The sequence below is a fragment of the Tenebrio molitor genome, chromosome 2 (genome assembly GCF_963966145.1).
Source record: "Tenebrio molitor chromosome 2, icTenMoli1.1, whole genome shotgun sequence".
Classification (NCBI taxonomy): domain Eukaryota; kingdom Metazoa; phylum Arthropoda; class Insecta; order Coleoptera; family Tenebrionidae; genus Tenebrio; species Tenebrio molitor.
The window spans coordinates 15,617,056-15,626,268 of NC_091047.1; positions in this window are offsets into that span (position 1 = coordinate 15,617,056).

Below are 9,213 nucleotides of genomic sequence, written 5' to 3' on the forward strand. Positions count from 1 at the left end.
GTCTTTGTCAATTCGAAAGATTTGTTTTTACCATGGCCTCCTAGATCAAAAGAGACAAAGTCTCTTATAAGGCCAGTCGCATCGTAGAAATGTCTGTTTTTAAATGTCTCTCATTGACATCCCATGGCCTACTAAATCTGAACTGCGCTGCGCTTATTACGGCCGTAACAAACTAGCTGAATGATTGATTCGGCTAACCTTAAAAAATCTACCCTTAACTAGCGCCATCTCTTTAAAGATATTAAACTACTTGATGAATTGTCACTTTGGCGGCAAATCAACTATCATTTAAATTTCGTTGAATTTCATCAAAGTTGAACCAACATGACAGCAATTATTTTCAAATTCCCAGCAAACTCCAAACGCGTGCAAAATGGATAAAAGCTATTCATCAATTTTGTGGTAATTCTAAACAAACTTATGACACAAAAAAAGAGTATTATTTATTTAGTTTTAATTCTTTACTAGATATCTCAAAAATTAACGACTACAGCGTTATATGCCAAAAACATTTTAAAGAAGACTGCATAAATATATCAGGTAAAAGAAATCGATTAATTGAAGGAGCAGTACCCTCTGAATTTGTATGTAAAGATATTTATAATCTTTGCACCTTATAAAATAGTTATGGTTCTTAGGTCATTTTTGATCCTAGCCCACGCACAAGTAATGCAGTTGATATGGAATCCAATCGAATGTCTATACAAAATTCCAATTCCAAGTCTACACAAGTAGAATTTACACCTCAATGTGAAGTAGAAAATTTAAGATATCACTGCAAAGTTCTAAATTTGAAATTGAAAAGAATGACAGAAAAGTACAACAACTGTTTAAGTAAATTAAAAGATCTCGAAGTTGAGAATGGAAAAAACTCAAAATTTTTGAAATTGGCAGAGAATATATCCGAAGGCGTCGAGAACAATGATGAAAAGGCCGTTTTTCTCACGGACGTCATGAAAAATGTTTGTCGAAAGAATCCTTGATGGTCGGAAACATCAATTCGTTTGTGCACAATTTGGAGATTTTGTTCCCCAAAAGGGTACGAATTTTGCAGAAAACATTTGGTTAAACTCCCATCAAAAATGACCATATCTCGTTACTTAGGACCTTTCAACAGTTCTACTGAACTGACTAAAAAGCGTCTAACGGCCGAAATTGCTCAATTGAAAAATCCAGTTGAACGCATTTGCTCTTTAATTATTGACGATATGTCTATTAAAGAAAAAATGTGTTACAGCCGATCCGAAGATTGTATATATGGTTTAAGCAGTTGTAAAACGGACACTGTTGGCAAAAAACCAAATATTGCGAATAAAATGCTGTGTTATGTGATCCATGGATTAAGTGCAAGGTATACAATACCTGCCGGTTATTTCTTTCATGCGTCTTTAACACCAGAAACCTATCACAAAATAACTCTTAATATTTTGGAACTCCTTACTACTCATGGGTTTATTGTATTGAGAATTGTGACAGATGATTTTTCTGCAAATGTTAAGCTTTTTAAAACACTTTGTAATGGCAATCTTACAAATTCTATTCCACACCCCTTTTTGGCGCCCTTGCCCCTATTTTTAAGTTTTGATTTCTGTCACGCTTTAAAAAATGCAAGGAATTTATTTTTAGATCGAGAAATGTATTCCAGCGAAGGTTTAATTTCTTCAGACTATTTAAAAAAAATGTATGCCCTTCAAAAGGATTTACCTGTAAAGCCCATTAGATATTTAACAAAAAAACATTTGTATCCGACAAATTTTGAACAAATGAATGTCTTAAGAGCAATTCATATCTTTTCGCCAGCCGTTAGTTCTTCACTAAAATTTTTACAAGAAAATAAACATCCTCAATTTCAAAATGTCAATGGTAAAATTAAATATATTGAAACCTTATACAATTTTTTCCAGATACACAATGTTAGTAGTAGAAACTACTACATCCGATCGCTAAACAGTGCCGTTGCTCCATATATTGACATTTCAGATGAACGGTTACACTGGTTAAATGTTACATTTCCAAATTATATTGAAGATATTCAAAATTCTTCTTTTTCAGCAGGTTTACAGGGTCTAACAAAAGAAACTGCTCACGCGTTAATATTTACTTCAAGAAGTACTTTTCTTTGTGTTAAATTTCTTCTGCAGCAATCTGGATTCTATTATGTTTTAACAAGGTCTTTTAGTTCTGACGCTGTTGAAGGCATGTTTTCACATGTCAGACTTAGGGGAGGTTCAAATGATGCAATTGATGCCAGGACTGCAGAATATGCTTTAAGACAAATATTGCGTTGTGGCATTGTAAAAGCCTCCAAGTCTTCTAATACCGCAACAACACCAGGGTACATAGTGAGGGAAGAGTGCAAGAGGAGCAAGCTGAGAGTAAAAGCGGGAAAGAGAGCGGCAAAGTTTGAGGACAGAATGGGCGGAAGGGAAGAATGCAGGATACTGACTGAGTGCTATAGAGAAAAGAAAAAGAATGCGGATGAGAAGGAGAGAGAGAAGTACTGTAGGAGGAACGGGTATGCCAGAGAGGAAGTGGAAAGAATGAGAGCGGAAGGAAGATGGATGTGTGCAGAGCTGAGCGAGAGGGACAGAGATACGGACAAGCAGGAGAGAAGGGAGAGAATCAGAGAAGCGAGGTACAACAGGGAGTATGAAAGGTGCGTGACAGAGGAGGTTCCGGTGTATCTGGGGAGAGAGAGCACGAAAGAAAGGAAAATGATGGCGAGATTTAGATGTGGGAACGAAGAGAGAGAAAATAAGTACTGGATGGAGGAGGAGGAAAGAATGTGCAGGATGTGCCGTGAGGAGAGAGAGACGATCGAGCACATGTGGAGAGGATGCGGTGAAATGAGAGAAAGGGAGGAAAAGGAACGGGGAGAAATACTGAACGAAGACGGAAGAGAGATAGGATGGATGAAAGAGGTATGGAAGAGGAGGGAAAGGATAGAGAAGGAGAGGGGTGGGGAATAAAAGAAAATGTAGGTTAATTTAAAAAAGAAAAAAGAATGATTTTGGAATTGTAAGTTTATTTAGAACTGTAAAGTATAGGAATCCTTTAAAGCCCGTAGGGTAAAATAAAGTAAAGTAGTAGTAATAAATTTGTGGGACTTTTAAAAGAGTTGGCTGATATTGCCACACAAATTTTACCACACTTAAGTTCAAAAAATCCTTGTCAACAATTGCTTACTACTTTGCATCCTCATTTAATAAAGAATTCTATTTTTAGCTGCGATAAACACAAAGATAAATTTTGTAAAGTTATTCTCCAATTACTAATGAAACCAATTTTAAACAACATTTGTTTAGAAAAAACGGATTACATAAAAACGAAATCCATTCACAATAAACCCATAAGCAGGAAGGTTTTAAAATTATAAATTTACAAGAAAGGTATTGTCTTCCTGCAGATAGTTAGTTTTACCTTCCTTTTTTCTATTGTGTTCTATCCATTTTCAGATTTTGTAGTTCCATTTTATATATAAATATTATGTTTCATAATTTGACTATTGTAATTAGGTATTATTCTTACTTTCATGAAAGGTATTCGTGAAAATTTATTTTGGGTCAAAATGTCAAACTAGGAATGTGTTAACCTAACAAAATAAATACGTTATACTCGTATTATTGTGATTGGATAATTGCAATTCAGTGTTACATTTTCCTTTTCTATTTCGCTAACAGATGGAGCTAGTTAAGGGTAGATTTTTTGAGGTTAGCGGAATCAATTGCTCCATTGAAAATCTGAGCTTTGTTACGGCCGTAATAAGCGCAGCGCAGGTCAGATTTAGTAGGCCATGGACATCCCTTATAGTAGCTCCCTCTATTCTTCAGTCATGTACATTACGATAGGCGGCTAATTTTGAAAAATCAAAAATATTTGTCAATTTATTTTTACAAAATGCCATACGTAAGAAAGTGCTGCATAAAATCGTGTAATTCAAGTAATCCTGATGATAATGTTTCCTTTCATTCTATGCCTGCAGACGCAAATTTAAATTTACTGTGGAAAATTTTTTTACTAGAGAACACTGGTATGTAATATGAATTTAAAAGTGTAGAGTTTACTTCTCTATTTCGTAGACATGGACCAGATAACGGACTCTGCAGTTATATGTACTCAACAATTCAACATTTTACTGCAGATAGTTTTGTACCAAAAATAAAACAGCGTAGACTAGGCAAGGGAGCAATTCCTTCCTTATTTAATGTTTGTTAAAAGTGAATTTTCAAAAATTAGTTTAGTAATATTTTTGTAGTTTTCAGACCCAAATTTTCATACTGGTTCAGATCTTCTAAATTTAATCAATCCACAAAAATGTATGGAAAACATGTATAAATACTTCCAAATTCATGATGTGAGCAATAGAACACAGTATATTCATAAAAGAGATCCGAACACGGCCCCATATACCGACGTTCATGATGCGAGACTTATTTGGTTAAATGAAGATTTTCCAAAATTTTTTAACGATATTCAAACAACTTCAGCAGGAGCAAATATGAAAGGTTTAACAAAGGAAACGGCTGAAGCACTAATATTCACAGCAAGAAGCACATATCTTTGCGTGAAATATTTAATCCACGATCTTAACTTTTTTTATGTTTTGACAAGATCTTTTAGTTCGGATGCAGTTGAAGCTTTATTTTCAAATATTAGACTCCGAGGAGGTAGCAATGACCTCACAGATTGTAGAGCAGCTGAGCATGCAGTTCGACTAATTTTAAAGAATGGATTGATGAAGAGTGTGACTACATCTAATCTAAAATTTGGTCTAGAATACACTAGCAATGCAAAATTAATAGAAATTCAAAATTTAAGTGCTCAGCCTAATGAAATTATCGTAGTATTACCCGACAACGTTATTGAAAAGTTAAAAAAATTACAAGCGTTTAGATATACATTTAATAAAAATTATGTGGAAATAGGATCAGCAGCCACAGCTTTCCTATGTGGCTATTTAATTTTGAAATTGAAAGAAGGTGTAAATTGTGATATATTATGTTTGTCGACTTTATGTGATGCGTCACCTAACAAGAAAAGTCCCTTGTTAGAATTAATTTACAATCAAGATAGAGGAAATTTAAATTATCCAAACGAACGATTTATAAAATTAGTAGAATTTTTGGTCCAAATTATACAAGAAATCTTGCCATATCTTCCACATAAAAAAGTCGATTATATTTTGAACAAAATTTTAATTTCATACCTTTATATAAAAAAAGGAAACTTATGAAATTAAATTAATTAAGAAAATAATTTAGAATTACACAATCATGATTATTGTTTAATAAATAATTTTTGATAACAGGCTTATCTATTGTAATTAAAAAAAAATTATGATGATTTTATCGTTCTCATATCAGAATCCCAAAATTTATAGATTCTTACCAATTTAACCTTACGCTGCCAATTATTTGAGGTTATATTATTGAAGATAGGCAACCCTCCAGATCCCTTATAGTGCTGCCCTCTTAAAAACACGAAAAAGGCCTGAAACTAGCTAATGCGGCTGGCCTTATAAGAGACTTTGTCTCTTTCGATCAAGGAGGCCATGGTTTTTACAATAATGACGAAAAGACTGATATGCTCCTCATTAATGGAGAGCGTGGAAAGAATTCTGTCGCCGTTGCAGATGTTTACAAGCCGATAGTAGACACTTCGAACACCTTTTACATTAACTTAATTTGTTAATTTATTTGTTGAACTTTGATTAAATACCTACAGGTTATCTGCCAATCTGACATTTCTGACAAATCTATCAAACCTACTTTGATTTCTAATTTAAAAGAAATAAAACATTTGATTTGGTATAATAGTTACTGCCATTGGTATTGTTGGTTGCGGCAAAATAAAAATTCAGAAGTACCCCTCTCGTGAATAACATAATATGTGAATAATCCATATATGAATAACCCTGTACAAGGAGAAAAGAGCAATAATTCATTTAAAATGAAAATTACTGGTAAACAATAAACTTAGTCTAAAGCAAATGCTTAAAGCACCCGCCATTTTGTTGTAAACAAACTTGAGTACGACTCCCTACTAAATAGAATATCTCTTGATTAAGTATTTCTAATTTGGTTCTCTTAAGTATTCCTAAGCCTTTGTTATGATTTTTGTCTGTGAAAAATCATAAGTAAAATCAACGACCTGCTGTATTAGAGGTATTTTCATGTTTGGTGACGGAAACAAAAGACTGAGAAATGTCACAAAATTGTATTGTCAGTGTCAAATTTCTCATAAACGCCGTAAAAAGGAATGTCTAGGTAAATTTAAATTTTCGCTAAATAGATTGAAAAAATAAATTCTAGGGAAACCAATTTTTGTCAGTGCTTCAAAAGGAAAAGTTATTCTCATATAATCAAACGTATTACAAATTATGTCTCTAGTTCGATGATTAATAACTTTCTTATTGCCAATTTGCTGCATTTCTGTCGAAATCACGAACGTCTTTGAGAAATTTGACACTGACAATACAAATTTGTGACATTTCTCAGTCTTTTGTTTCCGCCATCAAATATGAAAATATCTCTATAACCGGCCTGTTCAAAAGTGTAATTTGCGTGATCCCCGCAAAGCGCTAGTGTACGAGTTTTTCTCGTTCAAATGACATTCGAATTTAAAATCAGAAATACAAAAATACAGTTGTATTCGGTATTGTTTTAGAAAGAAAATATGAATTTACTGTACTCAGTCTAAATATATTTTTCCCCATTTTTATTCTTTAGAAGCGCCCGTACATCGGCGAAAATTGGCTCTTTCTCGGCAACATTTTCGCAATGCTTTTTTAATGAAATGAACAGGCCGGTTATTATACAGCAGGTCGTGGTAAAATCATATAATGTAAACACGCTTTTACTGGATTTCTTCTGGCAGGTTATATCGGGACCAACTGTATTTTCAATAAATGCAGGATCTTGTGCATTCATTATGAATATGAATATGTAACCACTTGCAAAAATGATATCGTCATGGGTATGGGTAAGGGTAAGGCTTGCGTTCGTACATGATGATGGATGCATTTGTTCTCGATTCAAAATTCTCCAAACTGTGCTTTTTGAAGCTCCGACTTGTCGAGCGATCTGTCCGACATTTTTGGATCTTCATGCACCAGATCTAAAACTTGTTTATATATAGGTATTTGGTGACACCCAACGGGCAAAAATGACCGGTTTCTTATTTTTTACCTGTAAGTGTAAGTAGGTACCTGTAAGTGGATTGCTGGATTATTGTAAACTGTTTCTTTGTTGGTGTGATTTATGATTTTAGTCAATATTTCTATTAGGGGCAAAATTATCTACTATATGCACCTCACCGTGAAGACGCCTACATCGCGTCTTGTAGTGTATAAAAATGAAGCATTTTTGGACAAACTCCCAGCTGTGGTGTCGTCCTTGAACAATTATATCGAACGCCACTGAATAAAGGTCATGCTTGACAAATTTGAATTGACTTTAAATTCATTCGATTACTGATTCGTAATTGGTTAATCTTAGCGTCTTCTAGCTCATAAACGAAGAACTTGAAAAAACAATAGGATATCGTTTACTGATGTCGTTTCTGTCATTCCTCAAGAGATTGCCTTTTTACTTACGGTACACACTGTAAAGTTCTCCCAGAGCTGCAGCGGTTTTATGGCAGGGTACCATTGTATAAACGTTAACAACACCGACAATAGGTTTAAACCGCAAGTACAACCCCTAATCGTAAATTCGTCCAAGTACTACCCTGTAAACTGACAGGTATAGAACGAAAATGATGATTGACAGGGGTCTGTTTATGTCGCGTATCGGCATCTCGACAGGCGTAATAATTACTATTGCCCTGCCATAAAACCGCTGCAGCTCTGGGAGAACTATACACAGGATTTTTGAAATTTTTAAATTTCTGTACAAATTTTTGTTTATGCCTTTTGAAGACTTCAGAGAAGGCTGTCATGTATTATCTCATGAAAAAAATTAATAACACTATTTCACAAATCGCAAAGCATACCTATTTTTAAATTAAAATTTGTAATTATTAAATGGATATGCGAAAAACAAACACACTAACGGAGAACATAACAGGAACAGAACTTAAAAACCATGATCTAATTAGCAAAAAAAAAAAAAAAATATTCAATCTTGGGTCTCTCCCGTCTCTCAGACCCAACCCGCCATAGTACGAATGCTCGCAAAATAGATTCTGGACTTATTTCAATAATTGGTATTACAGACTTTTTTTGTGTTGGCATTTAAAATGTAAAATCAACATCGCTCTTGTTTCCTGACATTTATTAAATTTAATTAATTTGTTTTTTTTGTGACATTTTCCTGAAACATTTGGTGTACCTAATAGATACACCAGCCCATATTCAAGAAGTGGCTCAAAACAGTCAAAACACTTAAAACGTAATTTTAATTAATTAATTTTAGTTAAATATTGCTTCTTTGTAGTTTGTACGTTGTTATAAATAGAAAAACATTTTTAACGAGCCATCCACAGAACAAACATTGACGTTTGATAGAATTCTGATAACAAATGCCAACCGAAACCAATGACAACTCAAAATCCCTACTTTTAGCCATTTTTAGCCGGACTAGGCCGGCAACGCGTGTGTTTCTGGATCTGGACGATTTCGAGGTCTACAAATTACCGAATTCCGGCCGGAGGCACGAAAAAAGATTTATTGGGAATAACCTACAATGAATCTGTAATCTGTCATAAATGTGACTTTTGTAATGTAACTAGAAGTGAATAGAAAGTGTTGAAAAATTTAAAAATTGCCTACCCTGAGGACAAAAAAAGGATGAAGGTATTTTATAAGGTTATAATTGGTTTTGATTTGGCTTTAATTTGAAATTTTGTCACAAAAAAAAAAGTTTGCGGTCAACGAAAAAATTTTGTAATCAACTCGTTTGTTAATGGGCGATTAATAATCTCAACAATTAAAGGCACTTACTCGTTACACTCGTTCGTGCTTTAAACAGTTTCGATTATTAATCGCCTTCATTAACAAACTAGTTTATTAATTAACTATACTTTGCTTGAATCATCTTGAATGACATTTCGACATTTTCGACCATTTTTGACAGCTTTGTGTATAATTGGTTGCATAGCAATTCACAATGCATTGATCTGTGCTTTTTAAAACTGAACATAGGGAGGGAATAAGAAGTATGAATGACTACGGTGTTAAAAAAATGTTCCGAGTTCCTTGTTTCCATGGTACCC